The sequence below is a fragment of the Marmota monax genome, unplaced genomic scaffold (genome assembly GCF_021218885.2).
Source record: "Marmota monax isolate L192 unplaced genomic scaffold, Marmota_monax_Labrador192_F-V1.1 WCK01_AAM20220418_F8-fsc00044, whole genome shotgun sequence".
In the NCBI taxonomy this organism is placed as follows: Eukaryota; Metazoa; Chordata; class Mammalia; order Rodentia; family Sciuridae; genus Marmota; species Marmota monax.
This window is the reverse complement of record NW_026695198.1, coordinates 16658014-16679358: the sequence shown is the minus strand read 5'-3', so window position 1 is coordinate 16679358 and position 21345 is coordinate 16658014. Positions and strand designations below refer to the sequence as shown.

General features: G+C 36.4%; 1 long non-coding RNA gene across 1 annotated transcript in view; it reads right to left on the bottom strand.

Annotated features, from left to right (window-relative positions):
* Positions 1 to 407: 407 nt before the first annotated feature.
* The window catches only part of LOC131423583 (uncharacterized), a 36687-nt gene continuing 15749 nt past the window's right edge, over positions 408 to 21345 (bottom strand). Inside the window, exon 3 of the long non-coding RNA XR_009225317.1 lies at positions 408 to 474. This is a non-coding gene — a long non-coding RNA (uncharacterized LOC131423583). The remainder of the gene's footprint in view (positions 475 to 21345) is intronic.

Sequence of the window (21345 nt, the reverse complement as noted above, 5' to 3'; positions counted from 1 at the left end):
AGCAATGATGTGGATTCCTACCTAGTTGGCCAAGAGAAAAATATGAAGATGTTATGGTGAAAAGGAAAATCTACGAAGATTTTATCTATGACTACTTTAAATAATTTGAACTAGTCTGTTATATTTACAAAAGTGTAGTAACTTTAAACCAGTAAAGGCTATGACCAAAACAATAAACAAGTATATAAAGGTAAGTGTAACATTGAGAAATTTTTCCATGGTCTTAGGCAGAAGCTTTCTATGATCATTAACTTGTTCCAGGTTCTTGTGTCTGTCAACCTCAGTTGTTCTCCTTTGAGAACTTTTGCTTAGAATCTTTAATGGCTATAACTTGGCAGATCTATTAAATTTTTCCAGAGGATTGAAAGTCAAGGGCTGGGGATGTGGCTCAAGCGGTAGCGCGCTCACCTGGCATGCGTGCAGCCCGAGTTCGATCCTCAGCACCACATACAAAGATGTTGTGCCCGGCAAAAACTGAAAAAAAAACTTAATATATATATATATATAAATAAAATTAAAATTCTCTCTCCCTCTCTCTCACTCTTTAAAAAAAAAAGTCAAGACAGATATCAGGGGTAAAGCCTTGCATAATGTAAATATAGGGATAAATGCTTTAGTTAAATGTGACCCATCTAACTGGAGCAGTTATTTGGAGAGTCTTCAGTAGAAAACACGATAGCAGTTTAGCCACTGTATGGGGTTCAAGAAAATGCTTGAGTGTAACTATAAGAACTAATTTACTGCTTATACTTATAACCCATAAAGGAAGGAAACTATATAATCTGGAGGCCCTTGAAGGGTTCTACAGAGACACACACACACACACACACACACATACACACACAAAATAAGCGCTCACCCGCTAGAGCCTTTTCAGATTAAATTAGTTACAGATATAGCATGAACTGGCTATGTCCCATTCTATGTGACAAAAGGTGGGGTTTAACATTTTTGGCAAATTTGCCCCTGTGTGATGTTTTGATTCATGGAAGATTTTTTTCAAGTGAACACTTGAGGTTTTATTTGGTGCCAGTAGGTAGCTATTGAGATTTTGCCAGATTTTACTTTTAAAGTCATACAACCTTATCATTCCTGGAGTTTTTTCAGAATTTGGCAGACTATATTCTGTGTATTTATGATGAATTCTTGAATTTCAGTAATTTATTTTTGTTGATTCATATGAAGCCTTTTCAAATATGTCAATTTACTTAGCATGATGGTTGAAGGATTTCTATAATAGTTTTAAAGAATTGCTATATTTATATTTCAAATATTTTATAAGTTCTAGAGTATTGAACACTATTTGCAGTTTTTGACTCAGATTTATATAAAATATACTCACTTAAACTATTCAATGAATACATTTGCTGGGTTGTGTAACTAGCATAATTTAGTTTTAGAACATTTCTGATGTCCTATGATCAATTTTTGATAGCAATTCTTCAGGATAACATCACAGCATTCATTAATACATTTAATGCTAATTAAAAGGTACTAAAATTTTTTTCTTAAGTATTTTTCTTCAGCATTTTTATTATTTTAAAATATACTAACTACCAGTTTTACATTTATTCTTTAATTTTAGTAATTTTGTATGCTATAGAGAGGGTCACACAGATCAACCATTTGAACAATATGGCTTCTGGTAAGAAATTAAGTTTTATTAAGGAAAAAAAAAGCCTAATATTGCCTGTTTTATGAGATCTATCCAACAAACTATTAAATCAGCATTTGATATTGGAGTATCCAAGAATTCTGATCCAGCCATGGATATTTTTTGAATTAAAGAAACAATGATAGGGTTATGGGATTAACTGCTGTACTAGTAGATGCACAGGAGAGGATAACAGTCATTCATAATTAGTTACTCAACTGGTCTACAATTATTGGATGGTTTCCAATGGCAACAAGGATCCCTAGATGTAGTTAGATTAGATTTACAGGCCTAGTGTAAGTTCTAAAGATAATTTCACTAATCTAGGTGATGCCTGTAATTGCTGAGGCAATGAAGCCGACACTGTCTACTGAACTCGGGGGGTTTTCATAGGTGAGGATTTTTCGCTATACACCATGGTACTGAGTTCACTACCTTATAGCATGGCTTACACTTTTCATGTTTGTACAATAAGATAGGTTTATATAACCAGGAAGAATCAATTTGGGTTCTCACACCTAATCCAATTAGTTTGCCTTTTTCTGTGGTATATTTCACTCACAGGAATCCTTTGTCTTTGATAACTTCTTAAAAATCATGAAAACGTATTAATGTTCATATTGTATAAGAATATTACATGCAGAAGCCTTAAAAACATTTTATTTTTAAATAGATTCTATTTGTAAGTTTTAATCAAAGATTATGTATTCCTTCAATAATGATTTCACATTTCAGATGAAATCAGACAATTTTTATATTTCCACTATTTGAAATTCTAATAGATCAATCTATATTAAAGTTTATCATAAACCTTCTGCAATTTACTCCAGAATTTTTCCTTTTATATTTTGTTTTCAACATCTGTCTCAACTTCCATGTCAGACTATGAGAAAAGCTGGTAAAAAAGTATTGAGAGCATGTAAAAAACCTTTGAAGTGCTGAAGAACCCCTGGTATAATTCCCAGGATAAGACTGAAATGTAGGGAGGTGATCTTAGCACTAGGGCCATTTTTCCAAAGGGTCATTGGCTGACAAGATGAGAGTACTGAAACACTGTGGAGATGGAAGAATAAAACTGGAATGCTGGCTCAACTGAAGATGGGGCTCTGGAATTCACTGTGCACCAAGTTGGGAACCCACAAGGTCTCACAGACCTTGTCCGAGCTGTCATCTGCGATCCTTACAATTGGATTGATATGATCTAGGATCCCTACTGTCCCCTGCGCCTGGAATCAACAAAACTTCTCTTTGAGGAAAGGTAGCATCACTTAGTTATTACATTTTCAAGTATGCTTGAATGTAAAAATAACCAAGTTCATGAGAAAAAAATAAACCTGAAATTCTTTACCATCCATTAGGGTCTCTGTAATATTCAATAATAAAAGCTTTAAACAATAACAAAGCTGTAAATTATGAAAAAGACTTTGCACATAGGAAAGTGAAAAAATAAAAATTCTGAAAGGAAAAGTCTGAAAGTAAGAAATCAATGAATGATAGTATAGTTTAAGAAATAAATGCAAGAAATTATTGAGGACAAAAGGATGAAAATATAAAATAAAGAGACATCAAGTATACATTGAGGAGGTATAACACCCATGTGATTGGAATTCAAGAGGGAAGCAATTGTCCCAGAAATAATGTTTGAAGAGATCCAGGCTAAGAATTTTCTGAAATTAAGAAAGGTCCCAACCCACAAATTCAAGGATCCAATCAAATATGAAACTGGATAAATTAAAAAAGAAAAACCAGTATACTTGGATATATAATAGATCCAAAAGTACCTTGGAAGTGTACCAAGAGAATAAAACAGACATTACTTTCAAAACACCAATGGAAGTCAGTAGACTACTGGCTTCTGAAACAATGAGGCCATGAAGATAGCTTGAAGGGATGAAATAACACCTCAAATTAGACATCAACTAAAACATCCTCCATCGTTGAAGGCTTGCAATGTGTGTAACTGACAAAGGGTTTGTATCCAGAAAATAAAGAGAACTCTTCAAGTTCAGCAAAAGTAAATTTTAAAATGTGAAAGCCAGACGTAGTGGTGCACGCCTATAAGCCCAGCAACTTGGGAGGCTGAGGCAGCAGAATTCCAAATGCAAGCCCAACCTTGGCAAGGTAGCAAGACTCCATCTCAATCTGAAAAATAAAAAGGACTAGGGATGTACCTCAGTGGTAGCGCACCCATGGATTCAATCCCCAGTACCTCAAATGATGATCAGCAGCCTCATCATAAATGGAGAAAGATTTAAGTGGTACTTAACCAAAACAAAAATCCCTAGAGAGCCATAAAATTGTATTACCAATAACTATATTCAAGTTAAAGTCGTGATATATACATGTGACAGATTGTGCTTCACTAAAAAGAGAAAAAATTCTCCAAAATCTGAAACTTCAAGAACAAGCATGATGCTACCAGTGAATTTTTTTTTTTTAACACTCCTGTTGTTGTCAAGGACAAGGCACACCAAAAATATTAACTAAAAAATCACCTTAAGCCCATGTATATAAAGTGTATATCAGACAAACAAGTATTTTGTTTAGTCTTAGGTCCTATCCCTGGGATATCTCATTATGTATGTGCAAATAGGCCCAACTAAAAAAATACAAAACCAAAACCAAAACAAGCCTGGCACAGTGACATACACCTATAATCCCAGTGACTCAGAAGGCTGAGGCAGGAGGATAACAAGTTCAAAGCCAGCCTCAGCAACTTAGCAAGGCCCTAAGCAACTTCGTAGACCCCGTCTGTAAATAAAATATTTTTAAAAAGGGATGAGGATGTGTCTCGGTAGTTAAGCATCCCTGGGTTCAATACTATATATATTTATTATATATTATAGATCTGAAACACTCCTACTCCCTAGCATTTTGAATGCTAGTCTTACACAGATATCACATACATATTGGCTACGAAGCCACAGACTAAATTGAGAATGGCTAACAGTACCAAATATTAGGTAGGGTATAGAACAACTTGAACATCTACTGAGGGAGAGCAATATGATATCACCACACATGATGAAGGATTTGAAATTCAGCAAATTTGAAGATACACCTACCCAATGATTTGGTTCGTTCCACTCTTCAAAGAAAAAATTTCTTGGGCCAATCGTGTCCAAGACAGTGGACTTGAGCAAAGAAAAATAAAACAAAACAAATCAAACGGGACTGCTCTACCAACCAGAGCAAGTACTGAAAACTCCCACTAACAACCAACTCTGATAGTATTTATAGAAAAACAGACTCGAGGAATCGAAAATAACTTAATTGGCTACAGCTTAGTCAATTGATGACCCTTTAACTAGTTAATTGGCTAAAGGGCCTCCTGCAACCAATCAAGGCTCAGTTAAACTCAAAGCTGCAATTTAACTCAAGATTGGCTTGGTCTGTTGGGCCTCATGCAGGTGACTAGTCCAAACACATGTCCCACCCCAACAAATTTTATTACACTCCAGTTTTGTAACCAAGAGAAATGTTTGCAGAGTGTACAGAGACACAGACAAGGACACACACAGCTGAACTATTTGTAATTGCCGCAAACTGGAATCAACTTTTTAAAAAAACCCAAAGCACATAAATACAATGTGGCATATTCATTCAGTGTAACAGTATATCAAAGAGAAAGAACATACAATAATTACATACAACAAAACAGATGATTGGGAAATCTAACTGGAAGAAGCCAAGCACAATGTAATATAAAAAGTATAATTCTATTTATGTTAAGTTCAAAATCAGGCAAAAATAAAAATATAATATTTGGAATGCACACAGAAGTGTTAAAGGTATCTTGAAAAGCAAATACGTGATTATGGTAAAATTTGGAACAGTGCATGTATTTTAGGGTAAAAATAGAAATAGATATAAAGGATATATAAAAGATATATAATAGAGAAATGTTCTAAGAAATTAAGAAGCATCCATAAAAAGGAATATGTTGTAAGTATTATATTTTCAAAATGTTCAATGGCATGAGAAAATACTCATAACATGGTAAATAAATGCAGGAATAAGTTTATACAGAACATGATTTAGGTTATGCAAAATATACATTAAATGAATGCATGAGTATAAAATACACGTAACACATATTTGTGATTTAAAGAAAAGATTGGAGTATAATATGTCATGTTTATTTCTGGATATTGGGGTTACCAGAGATCTTATTTCTTTCATGAATATCCCATTTTCCCACTATTTGTCAATTTTTAACTTCTGAAATATGTTATTGATTTAAGAGAAAAGTTATATACCTAATTTCACCATCTATATTTCCCTTGAGTAGAACAAAACAATTCATGGTTATTCAATTCCATATAAGAATCTGTAACTTAGTAATTCATCACAAAGGTTAATACTTTGAATTTTATATAAAATTTTAAATTCTTGAAACTTTTCTTGGACTTCACATGCTTCATATAAGCCCTACATAGTATATATATATATGCTCAAGCTATCTAATTCTATAGGCATTTAATTTTTTTTCCTCCCATTAATATTGATACACTTCAATAATATAAGTGATGAAATTCCACATGTTGTAAATGACATTTTGTTATTTAAGCAGAAAAATATTGTAATTTGTTTCAGGTGTATTGTTCGTGCAGTCTCAGATTGGAAGCAGGGGGTCCTTACTTAGCCAGTGGGAAGATAAAGCATTTTATTAAGTGCAGTATTCACTCCGATCTCATGAGCAGAGTCTAAAAATGCTTGCAACTTTAGAACTTAGGATGCAATTTTATAATTTCTTATTTTAAAACAAATTTATTTTAAAAAGTTGAAAGAAATTCTTTAGAATTAACTTGCAACTTTCTCTTGTCTATCTCTGAGTGAATGTCATTATAAATCTAAATAAATGAAATAAACCCAATTTTACAGCTTTTTATAGCTTTTTATTTGTACCGTTTAACCCTTTTCCTGTGTAAAATAAACTCAGTTTAATATGAGAAATAATTTTATATATACTTAGAGGCACACCAAAACAACATAATGTGCTCCCACCTCAGAAGTACAAACCAACCCCAGTTATCTTTAAAAGAGATCATATCAGCTAAGATCAGTGACAAGCATGTACCTAATCATGAGTGTTAGATGGGTTATTTTGCTGTCCAGAAAATTACTCCTATGGACAAAAATGTAAATATCAAAAATAAAAGTATGTGATTAATGAAAGAGAAAACTAGGTATATCCTCCCTAATTGTTTTCAATTTCTTTTGTTTCTTAAATTAGAATAGGATTCAGCTGTGTCATTTCAGGGTTTTGTTTTTGTTTTTGTTTTTGTAACCAATTTGGGATAAATACTTATTTAACAATTGCTAAAATTATTGGTGGTTTACAGCATGCTTTATCCATTGTCATGGGACTCCATACAGTATTGCTCATGACCAAGGAACTCACTTCACAGCAAAAGAAGTGGAGCACAGGGCACATGCTCATCGAATTCTTTCCACATTCCCCACCATCCTTAAGCAACTAGCTTAACAGAATGGTGAGATGGCTTTTAAAGACTCAATTACATTGCTGTCTAGGATTGAAATATCTTGCAGGGCTGGGAGCTGAATACCTTGAAGTCAATATTCACTGTATGATGTGCTGTTATTCACATAGCTAAGATTCCTAGATCCAAGAATCGAAGGAAGGAAAAGGGAGTCTCTCTAGTCACTATAACCCATAGCCATCCACCAGCAGAATGTTTGCCTGCTGTCAGCACAATTTTAGATTCTGGCTGTCTAGAGGTTTTGAAGGTTTTTGAAGGGAAGAACGCTTCCACCAGGAGAATTAATCTGTTAATCTGGAAATTGAGACTTCTATGTAGCTACTTTGGTTCCTCACGATTTTCAAAGAGGCATTTTTAAAAAAGGTGTGTGTGTTGTTATTATATCCTCTGTACCTCACTAATCCTGATTACAAAGGAGTAGTTAGATTGCTACTGTGTGTTGGAGGTAAGAAAGAGCATGTTTGGAACATAGGTATACCCTAGTGTTGCTGTACGGCTATGTCCTGTCACTGAAGCCTATGGAAATGCAGCCAATAAGGGCCCATAGGCTTCAGGAGTGAAGGTAAAGATCCACAAGCATCCAAGGTGCTTACCGAGGACAAAAGGAACATGAACATGAAGCTGAATTAGATATAAATTCCAGTATGACATTTAATTGGTTGCAGAAACAAGAACTGTAGTAGTAGTATTTCTTCCTTGTTTTGTTATAAACACATTTGGAAATATGCTAGCCACATATTTTTATTTTTTTCTCTTTTTCACTCCCTTTCCATCTAACAAAAGGTATGTTAATGAAGTTAAATTTCTATTACAAAGCTTATATTATACAATATGAAAGAAGAGGGAACTTCAGCCAGGATTTCACAACTTCCAGTAAGAAGTTAGTGCAACTTCCATTGTACACAGACTAGTTGTATCATGTTAGGCAAATGTATGACTTTTATTCTCTTTACTTGGAGATTAATTACAGTGTAAAGAGATGTACCTGGTTTCCAAGTTGACAAGTGGGAAATGATTTAAATGTCAACTTGGTGAGGCTACAATCCCCAGATATTCAATCAAGAACTAATGGTGGTGTTGCTGTGAAGGTGTTTTGCAGATGTGATTCAAGTCAGGATCAGTTGACTTTAATCAGAGGATAGTCTAGATAATCTGGGAGGGCCTGGTTCAATTAGTCAAGGGCCTGGGGAGTTCTAGCTTGCCTGACAATGTCATGCCCCACAGATTTTTTGGACTTGCCCCATCAGAGCCCACAATTATGTAAGCCAGTACCTCATGATAAATCTCTTACTATGTATCACCTGCTGAGATGTTTCTTTTGTTTAAACTACATATACCTATCTTACTCTTGGTATCAAAGCACTAAGTATGGAGTTCAATACATGTCAGGGACACATAAAAAACTACATAAACAGTTTTAGTTTATATTTAAATATAAAATAGCTCAAAAAATAGGTTAATTATTTTGTCTTGGTAACCCACTAAGTTTAATGTTTGTAGAATTAAAAAGTATTTAATAAGTGCTTACTGGAAAAAACACATGAGTGAATGAATTATTAAATGATGATTACAGCTACAGAGATTTATAAATGGTATAACATGGCTGAGAATTTTTACAAATTGCCACATTTTATAAATTCGAAACAATTAAACAGATGCCAGCATTTAGTTAACTGCAATTTCACTTTGTTTCTCCCAGAATGATACTTTTCAGAACTATAAGAAGTGACTTGGGGATGAGGATGATTTGCTCCTTAATAAACATCTGTGTGAAAAGGAAATCTCCCCCTTTTTGAGTGCTACAGAACTTCCTGGGTCACAGGGCCAGGAAGTCCTGAGAGGACCCCAATACCTCCATTTGTTTCCCAAGTCCTTCCCTGATTTCACCCTAACAAATGAGAGTAATTGTGACAAGAAACCACTGCTCAAAATCATCCCCGGCATCAAGTTGCACATCTTTTAAGGGTGGTGGAAGATATATGAGGTGAAGTGATGTTTTGGTTTGTTTGCATTAAGGGAAGCAAGAGAAAAATAAAATGTGAAGAGAAAATAATGAAGCAAACCAAATCTTTGGACTTTTAAAACTAGGTTGAGAGAGATTGATGATGTCAGTGAACTGGTATCTAAGATAATAACAAAACAAAACAAAAAAAAGGAAAAGAAAAAAAAATTAAGATCCTAGAACTACTTTCTTAATAAAAAAATACTGTCGTTAAAATAGTCCTAATACCTTTACTAATGGCGAGAGGGAAAATAGATTGGTATACATCAGGAAGGGAAGTACTCTGTGTAGAAGCCACAGAACTTCATCGGCTCAAATCAGGCAAAATTTGAAAGCAGATGGAAAAAGGTTAAGAAATTACCACAAATTTAAAGGTTAGTGAAATCTCTAACAGTTATAAATTTTGAAGCTTCCATTTTGGAGGAAAAAAAATATTTCTATTTGGATGGAAGAAGAATGATCCTGCATAGCTATAGTACAGGATCTCGTGTTTTCATCCTAGGGGTCTGGTGTATTGTGTAGGTTAAATTAAAAAAAAAAAAAAGGCTGCAATTTGTTTGGCATGCTTCCCATTAAGAGGTCGGATCTACATTCTCCTCCCTTGAATCTGAGCAGAATTGTGACTACTTTGACTAATAAGAGTATCAGGAAGAGATGTTATATGATGTTTGAGGCTCAGTTATTTAAAAAAAAAAAAAAAAAAAAAAGACCTTGCAGTTCCCACCTGGTTTCTTTGGAATGCTTGCTCCCCCTCAGGATACTCCCTCTCAGAGCCCAGCTGCCATTCTGAGAGACACCCAAGCCACAGGATGGGCCATATGTAACTCTCTGATCAATCCTCCCAGCTAAACCCAGCCTGGAAGTCATTCACCAGAGACCAGACACAGACATGAGAATAAACAAGCCCCCAGGTGATTTCTGCCTAAAATCATTTTTCAACTTATTTATATAAATCTTTTGCATATTGAGAATGGGAATATTTACCTGTCAAATTTTATGCAGATGATTTCTTCAGTTTGTTGTTTGTTGTTCAATCTTATTCGTGTTACAATATTCCAGTCAGAACTCAGTTTTTAAAAATTAGTTTAATCAAATCCCCCAATATATATCCTTTTATGATTTGTTGATATAAATACTTTTTAAAATAAAGAAATATAGAAGCATAGAAATATACAACATATAGAAATATACAACAACCCTCTAAGATATTCATTGCTTGAAAGTGTTCCTTCCACAACTGTTTATAATATGAAAAAAAAATGGAAGCACTCTTAAGAACCATCAATAAAAAATGGTTAGGTCATGATTTGTTTTTTGGGGGAGCCAAGTACCAGGGATTGAACTCAGGGGCACTCGACCACTGAGCCACATCCCCAGTTCTATTTTGAATTTTACTTAGAGACAGGGTCTCACTGAGTTGCTTAGTGTCTCACTTTTGCTGAGGCTGGCTTTGAACTTGTGATCCTTCTGCCTCTGCCTTCTGAGCTGCTAGGATTACAGGCGTGTGCCACTGTGCCCAGCTGTAGTTTATTATTTTATCCAATATACTACAACTAAAATATGACTATCACACTACCTGACAAATATAGGATGTGTGGGAAAGTATAATGATTAAGAGTGATTCCTGAGCCAGATGTAAGGCAACTGGCTTAATTTCTCAGACCCTCAGTTTCCTCATCTGTGAAATGGGGGGGATATAAAGCTAGTTGATGGGACTGCTGTGGTGAATATTGGGATAATGCACAGGAAAGATGTCTAGTACAATCCTGGTGCAAATATTCACTAATAGCATAAAGTATTTATACTTAAAATACTCCAAAATATAAAAATAGAAAAGACAAAAAGTAACAATGGTCATTGTGTTAAAACAGGTTAATTTGGTTTTGTTTCACAAATTGTAATGTATTATTTTAGTGAAAATGTAAAATAAGTCAATAGGTTATGTGTTTTACTTCCAAAGGAACATGCATCTAAGACACTGAAGTTACCTTCAAAAGAGCAGATGGATTAGTTCAGGGAGGAGAGAATAATGATTGTGGTGATAGAGGAGTGAGTTATGAGAAATGATTAAAGATAAAGATTATGTCTGGGGTTGCTAAGTAATGGCTGAGGGGGGACTAATAATTGACCACAAAAATCTGACAGGAGAAATACTGAACAGGCAGGAAGAATTATTTAATCAGGTTCAGGACAAGATAACTAGAAGAGTATAGAGAAGGAAAGAAAAATTTACCCTGAATGGGAGAGAAAACTTTCTGACAGTAAAAATTATTATACAAGAAAAATCTTCCAAGAAAAGTGATGAAAGCCCATCCCTAGGGATATTTAAAATAAGGTTGGATAGAAACCAAGAAAATATATATGACAGAGAACCACAGTGCTTTGATTCAGTGCTAGCTTCCATCTCTGATTTTATAGCAGCCTTGGGGAAAAAAAAATAGGTCACTGAGTCATGGTGAATGATTAAAATCTGGCTCCAAGTGTTTGAGCACTTTTGAGGTGTCCTGCTTCCACACTAGGCACAAAACTAAACCAAGACAATGTCTGTGTCTGTAACATGACCTGTTCTGTGTTTCTAGGAGCACTGCTATTCCACAGCTGCCACATACCTGAGGGTGGCAGGGTAGCACAGGGCCATCAGCAAACTATCCATTGGAAACCAAAATTCAGATGCCAGTCAACCAGTTCCTGAATCAGAAATTACAATAGTTCAAAGGGACCTTGGAGATAATAATTAGCCCTACTTACTGCATATGTGCCACGTACCAAACACTGTTAGGATTTGCCAATGTCATCTCCTGGGGTTCTCACACCTGTGGATGGCAACTATTTTTATCCACATTTTTAAAATGAGAGAACTGAGGCCAAAGAAATTAAAGCTGGTCCCAAGGTCACATGGCAAGAGCTGAAATGAGGATCCCAACCCAGTTGCACGTATTTCTCAAGCCTGATCTTCCTCCATCCACACTACTATGTCAATAGACAAGATGGGGAGCAAGTCACTAAACACTAGACAGTCTGATTTTAGATTCAGGACTACAACTTGGAATCCTTGTTCTTGGTCTCTGCCCCATTGTCCTGGTTTCCTTTGCTGTTCTGTTTCCTTTCCTACTCTCTCTTCCAGCAAAAGGAAGAAAACTATCTTTTTGATGTTATCAACTGGGGATAGAAGGAAAGACAATATATATATATATATATATATATATATATATATATATATATATATATTTTTTTTTTCAGACTATTAATTCTTTAGGTTGCTTTATTCAATGATAAAATGTATTATTCAACATTGATGTTCTGCCTTTTAAAAATTATCTGAATCCACAATCCTTTCATAATAAAGCCAGACTCAATGTACATATAGTTCAGATGGGTATTTTGCAGTCTGATAATCTAAAATAAAGTTGGACAATTAAAATAGGAATAATAATGCTGCATGTGCAAGATGCTTCCCTTTTGCATTTCCTTACTTATGCTTACTCCATTATTGTTTTCAAGACAAAGAGAATCTGCAAAAACATAACATTTGTGGCATATATTATAAGGTATATATTTACTAATGACATGATCTACTTTTAATTTTTCTCTTAATAAGTACATTTTTGCAGATGCATATTCCTTAACCTAATACAGTTAATAGAGAAAGATTTGATATGAATGCATTAAATAACTTGGAGCAATCAAGAGCTCACCAAAACAGAAAGAAGAATCTGAAGATTTCTATCACCTCACTAGAAATGTCTCAACACATACTCACACCTCTGTGTGCATGGGTGTGGGTGTTTACATTTCTGTGTAGCCTTTTCTTCAGTGTTGTACTTATTTTTTAAAAAAAATCTCCATGATTAAAAATTACTTAGTTCATTTGGGGTTACTCCCCTTATTGTGACTGTGGGCCATTCTCCTGTGGCTGCTCCTTTATGAATTCCAGGGGCAGGTGGAACCCAAAGATCTATAGATCCTACCCCTGCCCCCTGTGTCTAGATAGACAATAGATGGATGGATAAATTGAGATAGCAAATGCACATGCAGCATTTTTTTTTTTAAGTTCTGCTGACTGAAGTTTTTAACATTATCTCAAGAAGCTTTCTCTAAAGTAATGTGTTATTTGGGAACAACAGGACAAATACAAAGAAGAAGAATAATATATGGTTATATAACTTGCATAAATCAGATGATGGTCCATGCCACAAAGAGACAGAACATAATTATCTGAATTTAGGCCAAGCTCTGATTACTAAATATCATGCTGGAGGTATGTTTCAGAATATTCATGTTGCAATGTAGGCTACCTTAACCATCTGGACCCTGCTGAATCTCCCCATGCAATCTTTCCCTTAAGGAAGGGTTGGGCCTATTGCCTTTTGGAAGCATTACTCCTTGCAGCAAGAGTCTGAGGAAAGGAACTGCTACCAAAACAGAAATGGCCCATCCTGCCACCCCGCCTGGTGGCAGCATTGATGAACATGTCCATTACAGAACCTGTCATTACAGAAAGCCACAGGCCAAGATGACATCTCACACAGCTTCTCCTGTGTAACAATAGCATGCTCCCAGCAGCCCACACGGGGCCCTGCTATTGCACAAGAGCTGAACATTGACAGGGGTGCAATGCCTTTTCCCAAGAGCTAGATCCAGGCAAGAAAGGGCAGGCAGAGAACCGTGCCCATGAAAATGGCTGTTTTCCTTTACAGAGACTTATTTCTTAATTCTGCAAAGCCGGCCCCTAGTAGGTATTCAGCATTCAGTGAGTATTTCCCCCTGAATAAATTTAGTCTTCCATTCCGAGGAAGCCACGCCTCACTGTGATAAGGAATAAGTCTGCTCCACCTGTATGCCCTGTAAAAAGACAGTTCTGTCTCAAGAGCTAGCCATTCCTGTCACTCAAAATGTGAGCCTTTTGTCATGGTTTCTCTTATTTTGTGTACACAGATTAGGAATGAGGCCCCTTGAGTTATAGTTACAAATGTCTACACCAGAACATTAGCATTCAGATTGCACCTATAAGAGGAATCATGACTTTATGAGAATCCAGGACCCAACAATAAAATATTTCTCAATCATCAAAACAAATAATTTACAACATGGAGGATGAAGAACAGGCAGGAGCAGGATTTGGATTTTAAATGGAGCAAGAACACAAAGCCAGAAGGTTACAGTTTCCAACAGGAAAACCAATGGGAAGTTGAAATATTATAAGTTCCCTCACAGACATATAAAACACTAGTACCAGACAGCAGATATTAGGTACTTGGGGAAAACACCAGGTTGGGAAAGTCGACTTTTGCTTTCAATCCACAGTTCCTGGAGCTCCAGAGAAAGAACAACAGTGGAACTCTGCCAAACGAGGAGGAGGGAGATGGAGGGGGAGAGGTTTCTTTCATTAAGATCCATCATATTTGACCCCCAAATCAGCATCCTTACCTAGCAAAGCAGAGTAGTATATTTTTCTTCTCCTGCAGGTAGCTTATACTCATTTCCTTCTAGATATAGAAACAGTTGGAGCATTTGGAAATTTTTCAGCTGGGGGGAACAGAATGGAAATTTGTCTGAACTTGCTGCCCCTGAAACTCCATATGAACTGCTTAGGACAAAATAATGTATCTATATTTCATCGACCTTATGCCCAGGGCTTCAAGTCCATGGAAAACCATGGGCAATAAATATGCATAGAAATGGAAACAGATATCAGTTCCATCAAGTCGGTGATCTGCTGTGAAAATGCCTAATCCTAACAACACGAAAGTTTATTTACTTCTCTCCTTCTTTCCTCTTTCTCTTTTCAATCATTTATTTATTCTACAACATTTTATTGGATACCTAACACCCCTTACATAACTACTGCCAGGCACACATTTGCATTTTATTTTCATGTCCAAAAATCTGCCTCAAGTTGGGCAAACTTGAGCTGAAGAAGTGGGGTCCACTGTCTGCGCTTGGGTGTCCCAGCACTGGCCAGCTGTGCGTCCCCGGAATTGAGGACATCGTGTTTTCAATTTTCTTCAATAAAGCAATGAATCTGGCAATTTGCTGGCCTGCTTCAGCTAAACAGAAAGGACAATTTGAGAAAGATCATAGTTCAGGCCCAGTCAGACGGAAACGATTGAAAACAGAGAGCTGGCCGCTGCGTTTCCCCAGTGCAGCTTGCTGTGGCAGTTTGACTGACAAACTGACTTTTTTGAGGTGCTCATGCCCATTTCAGTCAGAGTTTATTGAAGGTGATTTTGATCTTCTCCATGAGGCCACAGCAGTGGCCATGCCATCTGTCACCTTGATTGCATCGTGGATTCTCTGGAGAGAGCGCCATGGCTCCTGATCACTTACAGATTGCGCTGCTCTCTCCTCCATAAGGACCACATGCGCAGAGCCAGATGGTGAACATACACGCTTATTATAAGTCTTTATCTCCGTGCAGGAAGGAGAGGAACCATTAGGTCTCCCTCAGGAGCTCTGCTCCTCTCTACCCTCATGCTGCTCCTCAGCAAATACAGTCTTCTTCAGCTGTCATCAGCCTACCTTCGAAAATTAAAAAAATAAACAATAATTCCATCAGCCGAGGCTGGGAAACCAAGACAGTGCAGCAAAGCAATCCCCTGGCCTTGCCTCTCTTGCTCTTCTCTAGCCCCTGCCCCCACCCCGCCTGCCTGTCAGCATTAGGTAAAAACAAGTTTGTTTGCAAATGCATCATTAATGTGTTGATTTTTTTTTTTTTTTTTTTTTGAGAGAGATCAGGAGGGAGCCCTGCTTGAAAAATAAAGCAATGTGATCCCAGTTTTTGTTATTGGGAATATGGTTTCCGTGGTATTGGCCTCGTTCTTTTCCATTTAAGGGTTTTTAGTTTGCTTTACATATTTTAAAATTCTTTGTTTAAAATTCTTTCTGAAATAGTCCCAGGAGAAGGACCACCTGTGTGTCAAAGCATAAGGGTCCAGGGAGGGATTTAGATGCTGGTGACTGTGAGCAAGAATGGAAAACCCCCAGGTACTGTGGAACTCTGAAAAATTCATTAGGAAACTCTTTGCTGAGAAAGAGACATGAGGGTAGGGACGGGCATAGACAAAGCGCTGGGTACAGGTCAGGGTGCCCACTGGCAGACAGGATGGCTGGTAAAATAGGCAAGTTTTCTCCCAGACCACCGTTGCCACTCACTATTAGAGATTCATCAAGGGGTCTAAAGGAATCCATAGTAAAACTGAAATGTGCAAAAAAATAAACACATTATAGTTGTAAATAAAGTGATTATCAACTTTTGGGCTTTTTAGGTACAAATTATATATAACAAAACACATACATTTTAAATCCACTTTTTTAACATGTAAATATTTGACCGAGATTAAGGTTTAGGATAGTTCCCAAACTCCAGCTGACTGAAAAGCAGACTCATTAAGAGGCTCACCTCCTCTGCCTGCACAACTACCCTTGAAATTAACACTATCCGCAAGCCTAGAAGTTGACCCACCCCCCAACCTTGCTCTCTCTACCTCTCCCTCTCTCTCATATACACTCTGTGTGGATAAGCCCCTGCCAGTGAGCAGCTGTCCACAAAAAACAGGGAAATATTTCCAGTGACCCATAACCTTGAAGTCTTGCCTATTTGGATCATTCACTTCAAGTAACTGCCACATAACCCAATGGTTGCAATTACCTAAATCCAATATCTTTGCTCAGACACTAAATCTGAGTGATCCTGGAGACAGTCACAGGATATCTTCTGGTTTAGAGTAAAATAGAATGAAAATTCTCTATCTGTGAGCTGTGTAGTCCCAGCCTCTTACACACCACTCCCCAAGGGCTGACTCTTCCAGAATATCAGGTTGTGTTGGGAAGGTAGGGTAAGCCACAACAGAGTAATTGTGAGAAAACCAGCTGAGAAATCCCACTAGGAACACAACACCACACACACACACACACACAGAGAGGCTCCTCTTCCATACCTACATTTCCTCAAAAAGTAATTGAGTTCAAGTAAATTACAGGTCTAAACACAGGTCCAAAGTTATTTTACACGTTTTGCTTGCATATTAGGGATCTTTCTGGTGGGGATTTGAATAAAAGCCAATAATGTTTTAATCAACTTCATCTTAAAAATAAAACAAAACAAAACTTATTTAGCTCACAAACTTCCAGTTCTCCTTCTATTTTCTATAAAATTGCTCTTTTTCTTTTCCTTCCTTCCTTTTTTTCTTTTTCTTTCTTTTTACTTTTTTCTCTTCTTTTCTTTTCTTTTTTTTTTTGAGCCAAGGATTGAACCCAACCACTGAGTCACATCCCCAACCCTTTTATATTTTATTAGAGACAGGGTTTCACTGAGTTGCTCAGGGCTTTGCTAAATTGCTGAGGCTGGCTCTGAAGTTGTGATCCTCTTGCCTCAGCCTCCTGAGCTGCTGGGATCACAGGAAGGTGCTACCGTACCAGGAAATAATTGGTCTTAACAGAATAAAAACCACTACTAAATATTTTTAGAGGAAGAAAATTAATGTGGTTTAATTCCGTCACAAGTGTGTTTTCAAAGAAGAGGTTTATGGTTTCCTACCCTTAAACTGGCTCTTATTTTCTATTTTCCTTTTTTTTTTTTTAAATTTGGGGGATTGGTGCATATGTGTTTGTATGTGGGTATGCAGTAGTCTCTTCTTATCTGAGGTTTCCCTTTCTATAGCTTCAATTGCCCACACTCAGCCAAGATCAAAAGAATAAAAGGAAGATTCCAGAAATAAATGACTCCTAAGTTTTAAATTGTATGCCATTCTGAGTAGTGTGGTAGAATCTAACATTGTCAAGCTTCATTCTATTCAGGATGTGAATCATCTCTTTGTATACCATATCCACACTGGGCCAGCTACCTGCCTGGTAGTTACTGAGGCACTAACTGTAACTGTCATAGTATCACAATGTTTATGTTCTAGTAACCCTTATTTTACTTAATAATGACTCCCCAAAGGCAAACATTATGGTATACTGTAAAGTTATTCTATTTTATTATTAGTCATTGTTGTTCATTTTTATCATGCCTAATTTATAAATTAGGCTTCATCATAAGTATGTATACATAGGAAAAAAAAATAGTATATTTAGGGGTCAGTACCATCCATGATTTCAGGCATCCACTGAGTTTGGAAAGTAGCTCCTATAGATAAAGTGGGGCTTTTGAATTCAATAGATTTGTATGTATACTGTCTGAGATATTTTGGCAATGATATTTAAAGACACAAACAAAACAATTAGTCATGCCTATCCAAAATAACTCCTGGTCCCTGAATATTAGCCTATAATGGATTATACCTAAGCACATGGATTTTTAAAATACCAGCATTCTCCCCACCGTACATAATATTTATCCCCAGCACAGACAGGAATCAGTTTGGGATTAACTCTACCTAGTTAAACAGCTGATCCTGACCTTTGTAACATCACATTGCTCCATTGTGCTATAACAAAATTACAGGGATGCATATTGAAAACCAAACTACCAAATATAGTCCATCCTCTCAAAAAAAAGATGGAAGATAATCAGATAGAATGCATTTGATTTAAAATACAAAATGTAACTTTATAAAGCAAAAAAGATTATGAAGACCCAGGATGAGAAAAGGGAAACTGGATTTGATTACTTAGGGTTAATGAAATGTGCTAAGAAACATGAAAGCTTCCTGGCCCCCATGTGGGGAGAGGATAATTCTGCAAATCCCAAATGTTGAGCATCTTTATTTCTGGTTCTGGTTTTGTCATTTACAACCAAGAGGTCAAGGTGCAAAGAAAGGCCAGAGAGTGTTGTAGGGGACAGACGAGGCAGGGCACTGAAGATAGCAGGAAACAGCTTTATTTGGCTGCAGCCAGGTCCAGGGGGTACAGCTTTCACTGTAATCAATTAATCCCCTGAGTTCAGGTACTTTCAGAACTTTATACCCAGCGTGTAAGGGGAGGGGCTCAGAAGCTCACAGTCTGTAGAAGTTCACACAAAAGCAGCTACCCCCCCCCCCACTGTTTTGCGCAAGTTAACCCTTCAAGGACAACACCTGAGAAAGGGAGAGCTTCTTCTCCCCTTTCTTTCCTCTCCCTGCCAGCTGTTACCATGGAGTCCAATTGGTAACTTTTCTTATCTTAAAAATGTAGACATCTCTGTGAAGCTCCAGCTCAAGGCCAGAGGCCTTGTTAAAGGATTTTTTTAAAAAATCACATTTTGCATTTGCAAACACACTTCAACAAACTACTATGCTGGATAAATGTTTATGGAAAAACTAGTAAAGGGGCATTCAGCACCTGGAGTGCTGATTTCTTCCAGGCCAATGGCCAATTAAAATAGAGCAACAGGAAAATGGAAAGTTTACCTACATTGAACTCTTTTGTAGAGACTCTTTTGTTAATAGTCCTCAAATCAATTATGGTGAAGATTTCTGAAGAAGTTTAGTTAAGATTTTCTGTGGAGGAGGGGTTGTCTCTACAAGAGCATGGAATCAGGCTTCTTACTTGGCCTTGCACTTGGACAGGACACTTACTTTCTCCAGGCCGCATATTCTCTGTCAATGTGCTAAACAATACCAATCTCTCAAGTGAGGATTATCTTTGATAAATAGAAAACATCTCACATGTATCTGCCTTGTACTAAGCCCTTAAAGTATGATAAAAAATGATGTCAAACCAGAACAAATGTCACCATTTCTGTTGAAAGATAATACTGCAAATACACATATAATCATTAAGATTATTAGGTTTCCATACAGAAATCATATTTAGTAAAAAATAAAAATAAAAAGCACAGTGTTCAACGTAGACTTTTTGATGAACAGAGACACCAGATTTCGCTCTAGGTCTCATCCTCAACCTGACACATGCATATTACTTGTCTGTTTCAGGTTTTTCACTTGAAAAATGAGGGCCATAATAAGGAACCTACCACACAGGTTGGCTGTCAGGGTTAGATGAGATGATACAGGTAGCACACCTGGCAAATTATAAGCATTATAAAAGTGAGATAGCATTCAGAGTGCTTGAAAGACTGAAAGAACAGCACATCATTTTTTACTAACTTTTGGCTCTAGTGTAGCAATGAAGTTGTATGGTAACTCAAATGCCCAGGACACTGACTGGAATTCATTGTTCACTTTTATTTTCTGTTTTTAGTTTTTAGTCTTTGTTAGGTTGGAACTATTGTTTGTTTTATTTTATTATTATAAACAATACCTATATACTTACTAAGCTATAAGCAGGTCACACACACACACACACACACACACACACACCATTCCTCATGCAAGATGGGTATAGCTTACTTTCTCTGCAAACCCAACTATGACTGGGAAAATATCTCAAAATACAAGAGGGAAAGGAGTGGCATTATATAGGACTCAAAGTTTATAGATCTGCATGTTCATCTTCACTCTACTGCTAAACTTTGGGAAAAGCACTTGTCTCTTCATTTGTAAAATATATATTAGAATGCCCTTTAATTTCATGGGATTGCTGGAAGAATCTAATATTTGAAAAATATAAAGTATTATAAAATTTAAATATCAAGTATTGGTATTCCATATCTAAGGCAGCATCCTTGCCAAACATTAATGAGTATTACAAACAGATTAGTGAAGTATTTATAATAAATGTGCAACTGCTGGAAATAAATTAGATTCTAGATGGAAAGCAAAGAGCTTCAAAATCTATCAGTTGCAGAATCATGAGGCCAATATGGAGATATGTCTAAATTCTGCTCCTGGGAGCCTCTAGTGTTCTTAGATCAAAATGTTTCTTATTAATGGAGAGGACAAATAGGGCTCACACTTTAATTTTGTTTCTTCCCATCTTTGAGAATATTTCCAATATTACAATGTTTATCTCCCAAACAGCATAAGACCCAAATAAAAGTAAATCCAACAAAATCTGCTTAACTCAGGCTGCTTTAAAACAAGAGTTCATACAATAAGACAGTTGGTCCCAATCCTGGTTTAATATGTCTACAGTACAAAGGGTCTTTGCTGCCTCCTGTTTCTGTGGGGGGGAAAAAGGAGTTTATTAAAATAAATGTCGCATGTACAAATATGGCATAATGAATCCCACCATTATGTATAATTATAATGTACCAATAAAAAATAAATGAATAAAACAAAAATAAAAAATAAATATAGGCTAGAATTTAAGCTCCCAATAGGAATGGAAAAGCAATAATTAAAATAATAATAATAAAAATCCGT